The sequence below is a fragment of the Neophocaena asiaeorientalis genome, unplaced genomic scaffold (assembly GCF_003031525.2).
Source record: "Neophocaena asiaeorientalis asiaeorientalis breed wild unplaced genomic scaffold, Neophocaena_asiaeorientalis_V1.1 scaffold648, whole genome shotgun sequence".
In the NCBI taxonomy this organism is placed as follows: domain Eukaryota; kingdom Metazoa; phylum Chordata; class Mammalia; order Artiodactyla; family Phocoenidae; genus Neophocaena; species Neophocaena asiaeorientalis.
The window spans coordinates 3,986,852-4,006,672 of record NW_020172781.1 but is presented as its reverse complement, the minus strand read 5'-3'; the positions used below and the strand labels follow the sequence as shown (position 1 = coordinate 4,006,672).

General features: G+C 46.7%; 1 long non-coding RNA gene and 1 other non-coding gene across 3 annotated transcripts in view; one reads left to right on the top strand and one right to left on the bottom strand.

The window, feature by feature from the left end:
• The window catches only part of LOC112397310 (uncharacterized), a 20,842-nt gene extending 5,536 nt beyond the window's left edge, over nt 1–15,306 (top strand). For both annotated transcript variants that reach the window (XR_003002776.1, XR_003002775.1), the window contains 2 exons: nt 8,972–9,061; nt 15,219–15,306. This is a non-coding gene — a long non-coding RNA (uncharacterized LOC112397310). The remainder of the gene's footprint in view (nt 1–8,971; nt 9,062–15,218) is intronic.
• TRNASTOP-UCA (transfer RNA opal suppressor (anticodon UCA)) lies at nt 7,214–7,286 on the bottom strand. The gene has a single exon. It is a non-coding gene; the product is annotated as a tRNA-Sec (tRNA).
• Nucleotides 15,307–19,821: the final 4,515 nt, after the last annotated feature.

Below are 19,821 nucleotides of genomic sequence, written 5' to 3'. Positions count from 1 at the left end.
GCCCCCCCCCCCTCCCCGGCGTGGGCTGGCTCCGTGCTGGCCGGCCAGCAGGCAGGCCCAAACCAGGCTCCTTGCGCCCGCTGCCCCCCCAAACCCCACTAGCCAAGCCCTGTGGGCACCCCCAGCCCCCAACCCTGGCCCCAGTGGCCAGTGAATCAGGGCCCCTGCCCGCTCTGTTTACATTGGAGCTGGGGAAATTCTCCAAGGTTCATATTTATCCATGTGCTTAGCGAAGGGACTGAACTTTGGACTTCACCCTGCAAAGTGCAGGCCTCATGGCAGCGCAGAGGGACAGGGAGCCGTGGCCTTCCATGGGAGTGGGCAGAGCGGAGGGCGGGGGAGGCAGCGGTGGGGGGCCCAGGACAGCTGGGATGGAAGGTACTGGGAGCCAGGGAGGCCTTCGGGTGACCAGCATTGGGTCCCTCCCCCAGCGACCTCGTAGGGGGCCAGGCTGAGGCAAGAGAACAAAAACAGCCTTGGGAACAGAAACAGCAGAGTTCTAGGCTGTCGGGTCAACTCTCCTCAAGGGCAAGGCTAGGACACATCCATCTGAGGACCCCCCACTGCCAGCTCCAACGTCTGGCCTCCCAGGAGGGCAAACGCGTCGACTAAGTCTACTGTGGGCTGGGTCTGTAACGTGCGTCATTACCTCAGTGTAGCCCCCTAACAGCCCCCTAACAGAGTAGGTACAGGGATTGTGCCCATTTTACAGAGGAGGAAACTGAGGCTCTGAGAGGGTAAGCAACTCGCTCAAAGTCACACAGCTAGCAGGGACAAGTGGAGTGGAAGCAGGGTGTGGCCAGTCAAGCACTTGGTGCAGGTGCAAATTTTAAGGGGATGTCAAAAAACTCAAGACGAAATCAAGATGAAAAAATATTTTTATATACTCTATTAAAAATTCAAAATTAATGTAAAACCCAAAAGAACTTAAAAGAAATGTCCACACAAAAATTTGCCTGCGAATGTTCTCAGCAGCGTGATTCACAACAGCTAAAAAATAGAAAAAACATAAATATCCATCAGTGGATGAATGGATAGAAGAAATGTGGTCTCTCCGTGCAATGGCATGTTATTTGGCCATAAAAAGGAATGAAGTCCCGATTCATGCTACAGTAGGCATGAATCTTGAAGACATCATGCAAAGTGAAAGAAGCCAGACACAAAAGGCCATCTATTATATGATTCCATGTATAGGAAACGTCCAGAATAGGCAAATCCATACAGACAGAAAGTAGATTCGTGGTTGCTGGGGGCTGGGGAGGTGGGGCTGGGCACAGGGAATGGCTGCTTAATGGGTACAGGGTTTCTTTGGAGATGATGGAAATGGTCTAATATTGATGGGGTGATGTTACACAACTCTGTAAATTTACTAAAAACCACTGAAGTTTGCAGTTTTAAGAGGGCAAATTTTATGATCTATGAATCAATAAAATATACTTTTCATTAATTTGAAAAATTAATGCCAAAAATCTGTGATGAACAAAAAATATCAAAATGTTAAATAGAGGCAGGTTCCAACCCTCACTCACCTCCCGCTAATGCCAGTCCTAGGCAAAAACTCATCCCCAACCCCCACCCTTCCCTCTTCCGGTAAGAGCCTGGACAAAAATTCCTGCTGTCTGTCCCCTGGGGTGGCCCTAAGCTCCCAGAACAAGGGGTGTGCACCATTGCCTGGAGTGGGCAGGGTGGTGCTGAGGGGCTGCCCCCAGGCTGGGGCATCTCTCAGGGGTCTGCAGAGCCAGGGTCATGCTTGGCAACGGTGGAAGGGAGAAGGCGCCCTTGGCCAGAAGGCCCTCCCTGCAGGCCAGGCTAGGCCAGCAGGGGGAAAGGGGCTTCTTCATTTTTGCACTCACCTGACACACTCAGCTGTTGTGAGGCCCATGCGGCCACTGAGCACTTGAAATGTGGCTGATGCCTCTGGCTGAAATGATAATATTTTGGATCTACTGAGTGAAAGTTTTTAATTTTAAAACTAAATACTTTAAAAATTAGAAAACTTAATTTCACCTGTTTCTTTTTACTTTTATAGTGGTACCACTGGAAACTTTTGAATTACGTTTGCGCCTCACATTCTATATTGGACAGCACTGCTCTGTAATTTACTTACACGTATGATGTTTATTATTCATGGTCTGTCTGCCTCTGCTAGAGTGTCGGGTCCCCCACCCCCGCTCCAGGGCAGGGCTTTTGTCTGTCTTGTTCACTGCTGTATTCGCAGTGCTTAGTACGTTGCCTCCTCCGTACTTAGTAGGTGCTCAGTAATATTTGTGGAATGAATAAATTTCATTGCACACCGCCCAACGTATACTTAGCTCCGCACCAGGCTTTAGTAACGTATGAAATGCTGAGAACCGCTCTGTGAAGTAGGCACTGTTACTCCCAGAGCCCGGCCCTCTGCACAGGATGGTGCTGGCAGTTGCCCCATGAGGACGTGGGCCCCCCACATTGCTCTCAGTGCTTCCCTTCTCCTCTAGCACAAGTAGCTTTGGGGTCAGGCAGCTCACTACTGGGGGCAGAATTCTCAAGTCCAGCTAAAGGACAGGGAAGATGCTGCATGCTGTCCCTTCGCAGTTTCATGGCTCTCCTCCTTGCTACCCCGTCCAGGAGGCTGCTTGCCGCCTGCAGCTGCCCTCGGAGACTTTCCTCTAGAAGACAGAGCCAGACAGGGTGGGACCTGGGTACTTTGCACAACTTTTGGGCTCATTGACTGCTGGGTCCCCCCCGGCAGCCAGGTGGCTGAACTGGTGACTCTGGGACTGAAGGTGGATTTAGTTGGGAGGAGAACAGTGGTGTGGGGCGGGGGGAGCCTCTAGGGTGTCTAAGGAGAGAGACCCTCAGGGTCCAACTTCAGCTCCAGTACACACAGTGGCTATTGTCCTGGCCACCCCCCACCCCGACTAGGGCTCCCTCTGAAAATGAGAAGGGTGTCGGTTATTGATACTTGGCAACAGACAATGGAAACGGCGGTTCCAGCCCCCAGCCTGCCCTTCCCCACAATCAGGGGACACAACTAAACAGACTCAGAGGTTGGGAGAGGCATTTTGCCTTCTTGAGAATCACTCAGGACCTAGTGTGCGTTTCACGGGCCCCCCACAAACACACCCCAACCCCGCGCTGGGTGGCCTCAGGCACTGAGTTCGCCTTTCATGACTTATTTATAAAACAGAGGTGTAGATCTCCTAGGGTTGCTTGAGACAACTTTGTACACCTAATGCAGAGATTTGTTGGGCTCTACACAACTGCTCAAACTTTGTAATTAGATTGGACGTGACCACCTTCATTTCCTGTTCCACAATCATTTTTGCATGATACTACTTTCTTTTTATTAGAATAACTGCCATAAACCCAGCTTCACAAAGTTATGACATCATCTAACATTCAAACTGCAAACTACCTTGAGCTAGCGCAAGGTGGCCGACAGATGTCGCTGTGTTCCTTTCAAAAATCCTCTAAAATATTCTGCGGCTCCCAGGGGCACCTCGAGGCGTAGTTTGGGAACTGCGGACCTAAGGGATGGTCTTGGACACAGAGGGTGTTCAGTAAACCGTAGTTGTGAACTTTATCACCATTCTCGCCTACTGAGTGAGTAAATGTTTGCAAAACCGAAGTTCTGGCAAGGCACAAGTCTTCTCCTTGGCCTTAGGAAGCGGCGCAAGAGCGGTGCCCCGTCAGCCAATCTCAGGGCTCTCTTGGAATTTAATCGCCAACCCTACCATCCCACCACCCCCACCTCGGGGCCCACCTGTATTCATACTTGGACTATTCTTCCTCCCAGCCCCACTACCTTTAACCTTTTAACCGTTTAACCTTTATTGAGCAGTCGCTGGTATATGCAATTTTCATGCTTTTTCTCATTTAACATCTCAACAGCCTCATGAGGTAGGTACTTTTATCCCCATTTTACAGATGAGGAAACTGAGGCTCTAGGAGGCTATGTAAACTGCTCAGCTAGTGCTTGGCAGAGCTAGGATTTGAATCCCAATCTCCCTGATGCCAGAATCCAAGCCCTTGACCACTATTCCACACTACCTCTTTCTGTGAGGCAGTTCACTCTCATTAAATACTTGTTACTATTATTTTGTTGTCATCGTTTTGTTGTTCTGGTTAAGCGTAACTCTGCTCATTGGACTTGTCACCTTTGTGTTGATTTTACAGATGAGGAGACTGAGGTGCTGAGGGAATAAAAGAGTGATTAAAAGCCAGACTGCCTGGGTTTGAGCCTGGCTCTGACATTTACCAGCTTTGTGACCTTGGGCAACTTGCTTAACCTCTCTGTGCCTCAGTTTGCTCTTCTGTGCAATGATAATGAAAATGCTATCTGCCTCGTGAGTTGTTAGGAGGATTAATGAAGTAATACACAGAAAGCACTGTACCTGACACATTGTAAGCACTCCCCACTACTGAATGATAATCATTACCTGATTACTAAAACAGCCGTTCCACTCCCATTACCCAGGCTGAGTTTTCTTCGTTTGCAAAAGTTCTCCACATAAGAGTCCCTGCCACCCACTTTATTTGACTCTTAAGCGCCACCTACTCTATCCAGTCACACTATTTGCCATCTCCAGAGCATACCTGAAACTGTCTCCCATCTATGACTCTTGCACAAGCCGGTTTCCTGGAGACCCTCACCTGTGAACCTCAAGATCCTCCTGGGTCTCCTCCTGATCCCTTCTCCTTCTCACAGCAACATGAACCTTCACTAGTCAGCCTTCCCTAACTCACTGGAGCAGGACCAGCAGCAACAGAAAGCCTTGGGTTGAGGATTAGAAACTCAGATTCCTGACTCCACACTCAAAGGGTTCCTTTAGTAGATCTGGGGTGAAACCCAAAGTGTGCACACTCCTTGCATCAAAGGGCAGAGAACTGAATAGTGCTCTCTGCAAACCAACAATAAGTGTGGTTGTATGTATGTGTTTGAGAAAGATGTGAAAGGACATACTCCAAGCTGTCAGCATCAGTTCTCTTTGGCAGAGCAGAATGCATTAATAAAACAAAAACAATAGCAGGAGGAGAGGAAGAGAAATAAAGAAAAGAAACCTCAAAAAAAAATTGTAACTCTACAATATCTACAAGGTAATAGATATTAACTAAACTTATTGTGGTAATCATTTCACAGTATATATGGACGTATATCAAATAATGTTGTACACCTTAAACTAATATGATGTTATAAGTCAACTATATCTCAATAAAATTGGGAAAAAATTAGTTTATGATGATGGTTGCCCAACTATGATAATATACTAAAACCATTGAACTGACACTTTAAATGGGTGCCATATGGTGTATGTATTATATTTCAGTAAAGAGCTTAATAAAAAAGAAAAGGGGACTTCCCCGGTGGTCCAGTGGGTAAGACTCCATGCTCCCAATGCAGGGGGCCCGGGTTCGATCCCTGGTCGGGGAAATAGATCCCTCATGCGTGCTGCAACTAAGAAGTCCATATGGCAAAACTAAAGATCCCACATACCGCAACTAAGACCTGGCGCCGTCTAAATAAATAAATAGATATATTAATTTAAAAAACCTAATAAACAATGGACCTTCCCAAGCTTAAAAAAAAGAAAGAAAGAAAAGAAACCTCGATAAAATATTGCATGTATAATGAAGTGACTGGGTGTGTATACGTGTGTCAGTATAAACCACAGTGAGCCATGTGGAAAGATGATCTTCAAAGGTATATTTGCAGTTATTGCTAGGTGGTAAGATTTCAGGTGATTTTTACTTTCTTGATTATCCTTGTCTGTATTATTTGAATAGTTTAACATGAATATTTATTTTCATAGATATAAAATAGAAAAACAATAACATTATTTTTATTTGAATGGTACCTCCTCCCCACCCCCCCAATGAGCCAGATTCCCCAGGCTATCGTGATGCCCACAGTTCTGTCCCCCATCTCAGGTGTTTGTCCCTGGACCCCCACCTGGCTGTGAGCCACAGACGGCAAGAACCATGGTATCTCTATTCCTGGGCGCCCAGGGCTCCCAAGTGCTATTACCTATGCTAGTGGAGCTCCAGACACAGCTCATGCTCAGGAAATAGTTGCCGGATGGGGCCCCATCCAGTGTTTCTGAATGCATTTCTCATGATTTCCTGAAGATGTCTTGTCAGTTCAATTAGATTGTAAATTCTGTGAGATCATGGAGAGCCTTGGCCTTCCTTTTACTCCCTTTGCCCCTGCCCAGCTCTGATCTGGGCACATAGTGACCCCGAGGCAGGAAAAACACCTGAAGGAGGAAGGGACCAGACAGCCTGGGAGTGCCTCCGTCCGTTTTATTGTCATCCTCTTCATCGACAGCAGAGGGCGCTCTAATTCCACGCAGCAAAAGTTTCCAAATCTGACTTATCTTTAGAACTCCGGGTCACCAGGGCAAACAAAAAAACACCACCACCAAAAAAAACAAACAAAAAACAAATCCAAGGTCCCACCCCCATTGTTTCTGAATCTGCCTCCTTAGCAGAAATACCGGAGGATCCCTCCTTTGAACAAACACCTCAGGCAATTTTCTCAGGATCAAGCAAGTTGCAGAAACTCTGTCTCACACAGCCCTCTAGGTGTTTACAGGATAAAGAATGTGGTTTTGTGGTTTTGATAAGCAGAAAGCCCAGAAAGACTTACAAGGGTGTGAATCAAAGTGAGCAAACAAATTCTTTAGCCAGGATGTCACACTTCAGCCCCAGGGCTAGGTGATGGTGCTGCCTAGAGGGCAAACTATTACAAGCTTTGCTGTTGACTGAACAAGTCCCATAACCACTTTAAACCTGTTTCCTCATTTGTAAAGTAGGGACAATGTGGGACTGAATGGGTTGTTGTGAGAATTCAGTGAGATAAACTGCAGTTGTATACAGAAAGCAGGCATTTGGATAAATGTGAAAATAGCTAGTTTTTGAGCACCTACTACCTGCCAAGCCCTGCATAAGTGTTTTACATTTATTTGCTCCTTTAACCCTTGCAGGAACCTATGAGGAAAGGTCTGTTATTCTCCCCATTTCACAGATGAGGAAACTGAGGCACAGAGAGGTTAAGCAACTTGCCCATTGTCTCCCAGCTAGGAAGTGGCAGAACTGGAATTTGAACCCAAGAAGCCTGGCTCCAAGCCGCAGGATGGACTAGCCCCATGGGAACAAAACTATAACATCTTTGGTTTTTTTGTTTGTTTTTGTTGTTGTTGTTTGTGGCCGTGCCACGTGGCACACGGGATCTTAGTTCCCCGACCAGGGGTCGAACCTGCGACCCCTGCATTTGAAGGGCAGAGTCTTAACCACTGGACCACCAGGGAAGTCCCGACAACATCTTTTAGGAATCATGAAAATTGCCCCTTGGCTTCTTTGGGGAAAAGTAGACCACCCAGATGAGCGAGTCCAAAAATTAGCTGAGGGGCCAAATACAGGTGCAGGCTGCCGGCTGGGATTCCTAGTCCTACAACTTTTCTCAGATTGGCTTACACACATCTGAATTCATGGGACCAGGAAGTGCTTGGTCTTGCTAAAGCTGGTCCCCGTTGGAGGACTTCCGACTCACTGCTGGACTAGTGTCAATCAGTTGTAGCCTCAACATAGGACATGGGTAATTCCAGAAAGTTGTGGCTTCTGGACACCGCCCACTGGAAACAAGGCTTTCGTGAGGATACAAAGGGACAAGAGGGAAATCAAGCTGAACTAGTGTCCTCGGTACCTGGCATTGGGGTCATGTCCACTCACGTGCCTGGCTTGACTCACAAGTTATTGATAATCCCAAACAAGCTAACAGAAACCAGGCAATCATGTTTCTGGATGGAGAGATGCAAAGGAGCCTGGGAACACTTTCTGGGGACGGGAAACCAGAGCCTGGAGGACAGGGTGGGTGAAGGCTTTGCTTTTGTGCAGCTTCGGTTTTACACCCAGAGGGAGTTAGTCAGGGTCCTGGCAGGATACAGCTGGCACTCTCTCAAATGAAATGATGCAGCCAAGCTTTCCTGCCAGGGCTCTTTACCAAAGTGGGAGCAGATGTAGGGAGACCCAAGGGATGGAGTGTCCGGGCTGGGGCTGGGGCCAGTAACAGTGGGGAACAGTGGGGAACTGGGCCTGGCTGGGTGAGGGCTGGGATGGCCACCAGTGCCGTGAAAAGGGTTGCCCTGGGAGGACAGGTGACTCAAAGCCTGGAGGCGGGGAAGGGCAATACACACCTCCACCTCTGCCTCGCTCCAGTCCAACCCTCCAGTCTCCTGCTGGCCTTTCCACTTGCTGAACCCAACCACCAGGCAGAGACGGGGGTGGGTGGGGGAGACTCCGCGGGCACGGAGCAGGGTGGAGACGGGCAGAGAGCACCTCTGTGGAGCAGACCAGACCACTGAGCAGTAGGCATAGTTATGGAGATATGGGGATGTAATAAGAAATATATATTTGGTCTTCATAGAGCTCCTAAACTCTTGTAAAATTGAGTGATGGGGTGAGCAGAGCATCTTTTGTTATACCGTTTGATCTTAGTCACCATTCCTGACATAGAGCTCCTAAGACCTTTGAACCCCCAGAGTGATTAAGAGCGTCTTTCTGTTTGTTAAGGAGGCCATTGATGGCTGGGGGCTGCAGGGAGTCCTCACCAGAACCAGAAAGACTGAGGCATTATTAGAGGGTTAGAACCTCTAACCTCTACGACCTCTGGGGAGGGTAGAGGGGCTGGAGGTTGAGTTAATCACCCATTGCCAGTGATTTAATCAATCATGCCTATGTAATGAAATCTCCATGAAAATCCTAAATGAAAGGGTTGGCATTCCTTGCACTTGGGAATATATTCATGAGCCCGGAGGGTGGTACACCCCTACTCCACGGGGATAGAAACTCCTGCACGTGGAACTCTTCTGGAACTCACCTATGTACCCCTTCCTCTGGCTGGTCATTTGTGTCCTTTATAATATCCTTTATAATAAACTGGTAATTGGGACTTCCCTGGCAGTCCAGTGGTTAAGACTCCTCACTTCTGTTGCAGGGGGAGCGGGTTCGATCCCTGGTCAGGCAACTAAGATCCTGCATGCCGTGAGATGCAGCCAAAAACGACAACAACAATAAACCGGTAACAGTACGTAAAGTGTTTCCCTGAGTTCTGTGAGCTGTTATAGCAGATCATCCAATGTGAGGAGGGGGTCAGGGGAGACCCTGATTTGTAGCCAAGTTGCACAGAAGCATCAATGCCCCAGTACCTGTGAACCCAATACTTGTGACTGGCGTCTGAGGTGGGGACCATCTTGTGATATGAAACCCCTAACCTGTTGGGTCTGCGTGAACCCCGGGGGGTTAGTGTCAGAACTGAATTAAAGGCTGAGGCTTCTAAAAGTCTCATGCAGGGAATTCCCTGGCGGTCCAATGGTTAGGAATCGGCGCTTTCACTTCTGTGTCCTGGGTTCGATCCCTGGTCGGGGAACTAAGATCCCACAAGCTGCACAGCGTGGCCAAAAAAAAAGTCTCGTGCAATACTTCTACCTACGATTCATTGAACTAAATGCAGTCACATGGCCTTGCCTAGGTTTGAGAGAGGTTGTGAAGTGTCTTTATTCTAGGCAATAAGAGCTGGGTTCTACTAAAGAAAACATGGGAAGAATGTATATTAGGAATGTAACTGGCTACAAATGATAATAATAGCATCTCATTGAGCGCTTACTATGTGGCAGACCCAGTGCTGAGCACTTAATTAGTGTGGTCTGGTCAAACAAGATTGCCCTCTTGTAGCCAGGAAGACACACACACACACACACACACACACACACACACACACACACGCGCGCGCGCGCGCCTCTTGGACATGGCCCCTTCATTGTGAGCCATTGATGTGAGAAGACTTTGTGACCCAGCAGAGAGGGAGGGGTAATATTCCCTTAGCATAATAAGGTCAGGATTACTGGTTCTCATGAAATTAAATCAAAATCTGTACCAGGAAGCATATGAGTGTTCCATGTAAAAGATAGGGGGGAGGGATGTTTTCAAAAGGAAATTAATCTTTGTGGTTTGAGATGTGTTTGATTTTAAATGCATCGAGAGAGAACCAGCCACTACCTGGCAATGGAAAGCCCCTCTCCTCCAGCCCACCCCATCCTCCCCACACCTGCCCCCAGAGGAGTCAACAAACGATGAGACCAAAGTCCCTCTGTCCCCCTCTGCGTGTCAGCAGAAACTCGGAGAAGAAAGACTTTTAACAGTCAGCAGACTCTGGGAACTGTGTACTTAGCAATTTACAAAAAGGGGCTTCATGGGGACTTTGACATTTTTACAGAGAAGGGTGATGTTTCACGAGTAGCGAAAAGGTCAGAGACAGAAGTAGGCAGTTCAGAGAGGAAGGGAGCATCACAGGGCTGCCATTTTGCACAACTCCAGGGTAACACCCACCCACAGAGAAGAGAGGATGACAGTGGTTCTAAAGGCTTATTGAAAGGAGATTCCACAGGACCTAGGGGGTGGGGCCAGGGGCTTAGAAGAACAGTTGGAGGTTAGAGGCTGAAGTAGTGGGAGATACCTCAGGACTAGAGACAGGTTTGGGGTTCCTGAGCATCTGGGGAGACTGGATCTGAAATACGAGTAGCCAGTCTGAACGAAGACCCCTGTGCCAACACTTGGCACAGAAATAGCGATGTTACCAGCCTTCAGGGAATCCACAGGCTTGATCAGAGAGCACATCAGGGTAACCAGTGTAGACCAAAGGCCAGAAGGCTTCCCCCAAATCTTTTTGCCTGGATAGGAATCCTACCACCCCTGTACAAGACAAGAAATAGGAAGCCCTGAGTTATAACTAAGCCTGAATACCACCCCCCTAACACGTGGAAGTCTTGGGTCAGGAATAATTTGATTTCAGAAAACTTAAGTGATGTTCGCAGATTCCAATCATCATCATCATCATCATCATCATCAATCACAAAATTGGGTGGGCTTGAGATAACATTAGGATCCCAGGTTCTCTCCACCCTCCCTCTCAGCAGTCCACAGCATCAGCTTCACTGAAGGCCAACTCCCCTGATGGTCGCAAAGTGGCTGCCACCACTCACTGAGGCATCTTGGTTTTGCGGAGGGTGGGCGGGGAGGAGAGGGAGGAGATGCTCACGCCCATTAGCTCAGACCACGCCCCTCCTTGCACCTCATTGGTCCACCAGTTCAGGCCCACTCTGAATCACTCGCTAGAAAAGCAAGATGGGATTGCCGTGGTTAAGTTAGGCCAGCTGTTCTCAGTGTGGTCCTAGGACCAGCAGCATCAGCGTCACCTGGGAACTTGTTAGAAATGCAGGTCCTTCAGCCTTATCTCACACGTGCTGGATCACAAACGCTAGGGGTGGGACCCAGCGGGCTGGATTTTCACAAGCTCTCCGGGGATTCTGATGCACGAACCCCTGCCTTAGGTAAAGGTCTTCTTAAACTGCTCTCAAGGTCTGTGCGTGAGGATGACTTTGGACGAAGGTAGGTGAGGAGGGCTGAGGGTGGGGGATGGGAAGAATGCCCTCTTCAGTGGGCAGTGCAGCTCCCACTGTCGATAGTGTGATGACAGGGACAAAGTGGACCCAGAAGTCCTCATCTGCAGTAAGGAGACAGCAAGACTAAAGTCTCCTCTTAAGACCACCACCCCCCACCCCAGAGGAAAAGGAAAAGCCCAACGGACAGGAAAACACCCCAAAAATCTACATGCATGTCATTTGACCTCTCTGCTATCCTCTAGAAGGGATATTATTAAATTCTCATTTTAGTGATGAGGAAATTGAGGTTCAGGGAAGTCGCTGCTACATGGCTACACACAGCCACTCATTCCACGTGAGATGTCCAATCTCTTGTCCGTGTGATGTAACAATGGTGGGGCAGTGGGAGCGGTCAGGCAGCAAAGGGGAACATTTTGTGTAGAGAATTTTAAAACAGTAATAAAACAGGCTAAAAGTCCTTTATTGTGAAAGTGTAATGGCAATTTTAAAGATCAAAATGCAATAGCAATTCTAATTATTTCTCAATAAAACTGGGGAAAAATAATAAAAGCAAAAAAAAATGCAATAGCAATTCTAAACAATGACAGTGACAAGACTCTCTCCCCTGAGTTGGTTTGGGTTCTAAACAATTTGGGTTCTAAACAATTTCTGTGGTTGCTGTTGAGTTTTAATAATAGAAATGATGATATAGGGAATTCCCTGGTGGTCCAGGGATTAGGACTCCACAATCTCACTGCCTAGGGCCGGGGTCCAATCCCTGGTCAGGGAACTAAGATCCCACAAGCCGCGTGGCAAGAAAAAAAGAAAGAAAGAAAGAAGAAAAAAAGATAATATAATGATAGAAGTTAAAATATAACACAAATAATACAAATTAAAAACGAGCACTTTTTAATAACTCCTCTTTTAATAAACATTGTAGTCTCCATGTAAGAAGTTAATTCAGAGAATTCTCAGTTATACAGCTGGTCCCTGACACAGCTGGTCTCAACTATCTTGGTTTCAAAAGTAAGTTTATAATAATATGAAATCACTGGACCTGGTTTATGACTCCAACTCCTATGGTACTTCATATTCCTCATTTAAACAGTAGATTAAAAACAAATAATAATACAGTGATTGTAAAGATGAAGAAACAGAACCTAGCCTACTTCAGTTCTGTCAATCTATATGGCCACTTGGAGTTTTTATTTGTGTTTAAAATTTAAAACAGTGAAACAGCATGTAAGTGACAAAGTGTCATACTTTGGTCAGTCAATGCTAATTGTGGTTCATGCATGAAATATTTTACTGAATTTCAATAATACCATTTTGTTTTGTTTGTTTTTTTTTTGCGGTACGCGGGCCTCTCACTGTTGTGGCCTCTCCCGTTGCGGACGGAGCACAGGTTCCGGACGCGCAGGCTCAGCGGCCATGGCTCACGGGCCCAGCCGCTCCGCGGCATGTGGGATCTTCCCAGACCGGGGCACGAACCCGTGTCCCCTGCATCGGCAGGCGGACTCTCAACAACTGCACCACCAGGGAAGCCCATCAATAATATCTTTAAAATTGAAATATATACCTACTTCCTAATTGTTAGTGGTTTTAAAATGAAAGAATGAATCAAGAAAATGATGATGATGATTGATTGTTACATGATTAATATTGAAAAATAGTTTTATCACCTAGAGGAGGAGAGTGTTAAAGACGGTCTATTCTGGGTCGAGTACAATTATTCAAATGTCTGAAGACTATTTCATGCCACTGCTGAGAATTCTCTCTTCCTGGCTAAATGGCCCTAATTCCTTTGTCCACTCCTCAGCTGACGCATTTCAGACAGTCCACTTGCCCAGTGTCACTCCTGGAGCCTAGAGGAGATCTTCTAAGATTGTGGCATCCAGAATGGAGGATTCTGCAGGAGAGGAGAGCGAACACAAGTTTTAGAATCAGGTGTGCCAGGATGCAAATCCAGGATGTGGCCATGTGACCTCGGGCAGGTCATTTTCTCTCTGAGCCTGTTTCCTCATCTCTACAATTTGATTAAGGATCTTTATAATCTCTTGGGATTAATATGAGGATCAGATGAGCTAACTTATTTTTATCTAGGTGTGATTATTCATACTCTTTCCCTCCCCACCCTCTAAGGGGAGAGGATTCTTGCCAACTCAGCTCCATGATACCTTCCCTTTGTTTTGCAAGATCCCAGCCACGGTTTACAGCCTGGGAGAAAAGTGGTCAGGGGGTTTGAGATCTGAGTATGGGTCCAAGGGACTGCTTTTCCCAGGGAGACCTCTGTAAGGGAAGAAGGAGTGTTTTGGAGAAGTCTTACTCTGCATCGAAAATGAGCTCCCTCCAAGACCACACCTATAAGAATGGCTACAATGAAAAAGACTGACCTAACCAAGCCCTGGCAAGGATGTGAAGCAAGTGGAACTCTCATGCCCTGCTGTTAGAAGTGTAAAGTAGGGGAATTCCCTGGTGTCCTGTAGTTAGGGATCTGTGCTTCCACTGCCAGGGACCCTGCGCGGCCAAACACACACACACACACATACACACACACACAAGAAATGTAAAGTGGTGCAAATACTTTGGAGTTTGTAGTTTCTTTTCTTTCTTTCTTTCTTTTTTTGGCTGTGGGGCATGCAGGATCTTAGTTCCCTGACCAGGGATAGAACACAATGCAGGGGCCACGGGTTCGATCCCTGATTGGGGAACTAAGATCCTGCATGCTGCACAGCGCGGCCAAAAAAAAAAAAGAGAACATACTGTGTGATTTCACTTAGATAGAAGTCTAGAAAATGCAAGGTAATCCACAGTGATAGAAGACAATCTAGTGGTTATTGGGTATGGAGGGAGGGTGGCAGAGGCAGGAGGAAAGGATTACAAAGCACAGGAGGAAACTTTTGGATGTTACAGGTATATTCATTATCTTGATTGTGTATATTTCACAGGTGTATACTTATGTCAAAACTTGTCAAATTATACACCTTAATTATGTGCAGTTTATTGTATGTCAATTATACGGCAACAAAGCTTTTGTTAAAATGTACTCACCCCTTTGCATTCTTTGAGAGATTGGGAGAAGATTTTAATTCCATTTTTCTGACAAATAAGTCACCATGCAGAGACAAGGCCACCAGAAGCCCTGGGTATATTTGGTTTACATATATTATGCAGAAAGCCTGGTTCCTGGCTCAATAAATAGCAGTGATTGGAATTATTAATGCAGCATTCCAGGTATCATCTGACCGGCACAGAATTCTCTATTTAGACCAGAAGTTGCAAGCTCAGAGAACCTTAGGGGCCAGGCAGGTGAGTTAAAGCAAGAGTGAGACAAGCATATATGGCAGAGACCATGGCAAAGATAATTTATGTCCAGTCCAAATGCATCCAAGTTCTATGTGTTAAACAACAGACATTGGTGGGCTGAACTGGGCAAGTTTGGGGTTGGGGGGGCGGTCCCTGCACTATCCCTAAGACAAGATACCTCAGATCCAGTAGGTCCATGAAATTTAGTGATTCGATAGCAACAGGTGACATCTTACAAAATGCTTTTATCAATATTTTGTCCTTCCGACAACGCTGTATGCTTGAGAGGATTATCTCCACTTCTAGATGAGGAAACTGATGTTCAGAGAAGTCACCAAGACTCCCACCCAGGGCCAGTGAAACCAAGACACCCCCTTGCTGCGTCTCACCCCAGCTTGAGTTTTTTCCCCACCCAGCTACAACTATGATTGTATTAGCTTTGTTTACTCCTGTGGATAAAACTCCACTGTCTCTTCCTTCCCATGGTGGTCACCTCAGGGGCTGAGGATATTTTGGAAGGAGAAAGAGCTCAAGAAGCCCTCTGGTGGACGTTCCAGGAAAAAAAGAGTGGAAAACGCACTGCCTGTTAGGACTCCAATTTTTTTTTTTTAAATACACTCCTTTTATAAGGAGTTCATCTGTGAATATCCTAGGATATAATGCAGGTAAGTTCACTTTAAGAAAACTATTATATATGGTCAGTAATTATGTAATATCTTTATATGGTGCCAGGTACCCAGACTTATCATTGTGATCATTTTTAAATGTATAGAAACATTGAATCACTAAGTTGTGTAACAGGAACTAACATAGTGTTGTAGGTCAATTACACTGCAAAAACAAACTCATAGAAAAAGAGATCATATTTGTGGTTATCAGAGGTGGGGGTAGGGAGAGGAGGAGTTGGATGAAGGCAGTTATAAGGTACAAACCTCAGGGAATTCCCTGGCAGTTCAGTGGTTAGGACTCCACGCTTTCACTGCTGAGGACCCAGAACCCTGGTGGCAGAACTAGGATCCCTCAAGTCGCAGGGCGTGGCCAAAAAAAATAAAAGGTACAAACCTCAGTTATAAGATAAATAAGTACTAGGGATATAATGTACAATACAATAAATATGATTAACACTGCTGTATGTTACATATGAAAGTTGTTAAGAGTACATCCTAAGAGTTCTCATCACAAGAAAAAAAATTTTTTTTCTATTTCTTTTTTAAAATTTATTTAATTTATTTATTTTTGGCTGCAATGGGTCTTCATTGCTGCGTGCGGGCTTTCTCTAGTTGCGGCGAGCAGGGGCTACTCTTCGCTGTGGTGTGCAGGCTTCTCATTGCGGTGGCTCCTCTTGCTGTGGAGCACAGGCTCTAGGTGCGCGAGCTTCAGTAGTTGTGGCACGTGGGCTCAGTAGTTGTGGCACGTGGGCTCTAGAGCACAGGCTCAGTAGTTTGGCACACGGGCTTAGTTGCTCCATGGCATGTGGGATCTTCCCTGACCAGGGCTCGAACCCGTGCCCCTTGCCTTGGCAGGCGGATTTTTAATCACTGCGCCACCAGGGAAGTCCCTTTTTCTATTTCTTTACTCTTGTATCTATAGAAGATGATGGATGTTCACTGTATTTATTGTGGTCATCATTTCATGATGTATGTAAGTCAAATCATTGTGCTGTACACCTTAAATTTGTACAGTGCTGTGTATCAATTATATCTCAAGAAAACTGGAGGGAGAAACTTAAGGGTATTAATCCTACTCACAAGAGCTCTGCCTCCCAAAGGCCCCATCTCCTAACATCATCCTATTGGATGTTAGGATTTCCAACATGTGCATTTGAGGGGACCATGAACATACAGATTACAGCACCATTCATCACACAAAAGGATAGGATTCCCCCCCAAAAAACCCCAAAACCATTACGTAAGAATGTAAACTGCAAAATAGACTTGTTTATTCATTCTGCAAATACACCTGGTGTGTGACAATCTTAACAGTTGATGGGCTAACTACGCGCCAGGCTCAGTTTTAAGTGCTTTACAGGTGTTAAAAATTAGTCCTGGGGGCTTCCCTGGTGGTGCAGTGGTTGAGAGTCCGCCTGCCAATGCAGGGGACACGGGTTCATGCCCCGGTCCGGGAAGATCCCACATGCCGTGGAGCGGGTGGGCCCGTGAGCCATGGCCACTGAGCCTGCGTGTCTGGAGCCTGTGCTCCACAACAGGAGAGGCCAAAACAGTGAGAGGCCCGCGTACCGCAAAAAAAAAAAAATTAGTCCTGAAAAAACAATTATTTAGCTGGATTCTGTTATGCCTTAGTCCGTTTGGCCTTCCATAACAAAATAACCATTGACTGAGTGACTTAAACAACAGGAATTTTATTTCTCGCAGTTCTGGAGGCTGGGAGTCCAAGATCAAGGTGTCAACAAGTTAGATTTCATTCTGAGATCTCTTTTCTTGGCTTAGAGGTGGCTGCCTTCTTACTGTGTGCCCACAGGACCTCTTCGTGCTCTGGGAGACAGAGAAGGTGAGCTCTCAGTTGTCTCTCCTTTTAAGGTCACTAATCCTATTGGATCAGAGCCCCACCCTCATGACCTTGTTTAACCTTAATTATTTCCATAAAGGCCCTATCTCCAAATACCATCCATTGGGGGTTAAGGCTTCAACAAGTGAATTTGGTGGTAGTGGTGGGGGGGGGGCACAAACATTCGGCCCATAGCAGTTCCCATCCGCATTTTACAGATGAGAAAAATAAAGCAACCCTCCTGGGCTGACAGTCTGGTGAGAGAGACTGATATCAAATTACAAATTTCTATCATCTCCGTGGAGGAAAAGCTTGGGGAGTTATGCAAACCTAGGGAAGTGGAACCCTGTCTACGTTTGGGGAGTCAGAGAAAGGGACTTTCCTGAGGAAGTGCTGGTGAGCAAAGGAAGGGGGTGGGGCGGTGGAGTGGAAGGCAGAGTGGAAAACCCAGAGGCACACAGGAGCAAGGCACATTCTAGAAACCAAAGAACTGTGGACATGATGCAGAAAGCCAATGGAGGACCCAACAGAGGACAGTGGTTGAATTGGGGTTGTATTTTGAAGATAGGTGACTTAGGGGGACAGGGAAGAGCAGGGGATGGCCCTGTATGAGTCCCTGCTTCCCTCAAACGGTTATTGGGGGGCTTCCCTGGTGGTGCAGTGGTTAAGAATCCGCCTGCCAATGCAGGGGACACGGGTTCAGGCCCTGGTCAGGGAAGATCCCACATGCTGTGGAGCAACTAAGCCTGTGCGCCACATCTACTGAGCCCATGCGCTACAACTACTGAAGCCCGTGCACCTAGAGCCTGTGCTCCACAACAAGAGAAGCCACCACAATGAGAAGCCCGTGCACCGCAACGAAGAGTAACCCCCGCTCTCCGCAACTAGAGAAAGCCCGCACGCAGCAATGAAGACCCAATGCAGCCATAAATAAATAAATACATTTATTTATTAAAAAAAAAAAAACTGTTATTGGGAGCAAAGCAGAAGCAGCCGCAACTGTGGAGCCTGTAGCAGAGTCGCTCGCTCCCCAGTGTGAGCTGCTTGGGGTATGGAGAGACCTTGCAGCATTGGGACTCAGATTTTGATGCCTCCCCTCAATGGCTTATTGGCTGTGTATCCTTCTGCAAATAGCTTGCCCTCTCTGGGCCTCTGAGCCTCTGGATGGACTGCAGGAGATGAGGCTGTGAGGCTCTGAGCTGCCTTCTCAGCATTACGCAGCACGTTGTACTCTGAGCGTATCATGACAAGCCCCAGGCTGTGCTGACAATGGCAGGAGTCCCCACGCCACCGCCTGCCTCCTCCGAGTGGCTTCAGAGTCCCTAGGTAAATACCTGAGCTCGCCTGGCCAACCCCAGCTCTTAAACAACAGAGCTCTGCGTTAGGAGAGCCTTTCCCCCTCCAGGACCTCACCTCAGTTCCACAGCTTCTTGAGCCCAGGCTTGTCCCCAGTCCACCTCCAGATTACTCCAGGCCCTTGTCTTTGTTGCTGTGTTCAAATCCCACTTCTGCCGCGTCCTAGCTATGAGCTTGGGCAAAGACCAGGCTCTCGAACCCCGGTTTCACCATCTGCATAACGAAGACGTATGAGGATTCAAGGAGATCTTACTGTACATAAAGTGTTCAACACACAACATGGTACACAGCAACCCCAATAACTGTTTACTGTTTACTATATAATATTCAACACATACCATATAACATATTTATTCCGAAACCATTTATGAAGGACCATTTATGAAGGACCTGCTGGGTACCTGTTGTAGATGCCGGGGGTACAGCAGGGACTGAGATTTCATTGCTGCTTTTGCAGAGCTTACTTTGTAGGAAGAGCTATAGACAATATACAAACAACAACTAACATTTTCATCTCTCACATGGTAATAAGCGTTCCAGAAAAATATTATGTAGGGACGAAGTAAAGGAGCACAGAGCGGGTGATAGGGGGTATAATTTTACAGAGCATGACCTTTAAAAGCTTCACTGAGGAGGTAATTTTTGAGCAAAACCCTGAAATATGTTATAAAACTTAATCACAAAATAAACATCTTCCGCGAACCCACCTCCTAATTTATGACCTAGAACATTAGCTCTTGTGAAGCTATTATTTTTATTTTTATTTTTTTGCATTGCTTTCCCCACACTGAATAGACATTGCTTTTCAAACTTTAATGTGCTCTGGAATCCCCTGGTAATCTGGTCGAAATGGAAGCCAGGCCTCAGGCTTTGCATTTCCAACAACAAAGATATGGCTTTCATATTATTATTTTCATTTCTTTATTATGGCCTACCCCAGCTTTAGCCATCTTAAGAGGTCTCTCCTGGACTTCCCTGGCGGTCCAGTGGTTAAGACTTCGCGCTTCCACTGCAGGGGGTGCAGGTTCAATCCCTGGTCAGGGAAATAAGATCCTGCATGCTGCAAGGTGCAGCCTGAAAAAAAAAAAAAAAGAGATCTCTCCATCTTTCTCCATCCTCCTCTGTCAAGAGGGCTTCCTGTCTGCCATACCTCACATTTGTCTCCTTTCTCATGAGTTCTGAAGTGCTTTACAGCTCAGTTGGAAAACCTGAGTCAGGAAGTCTGTGTTCAACATGTGGA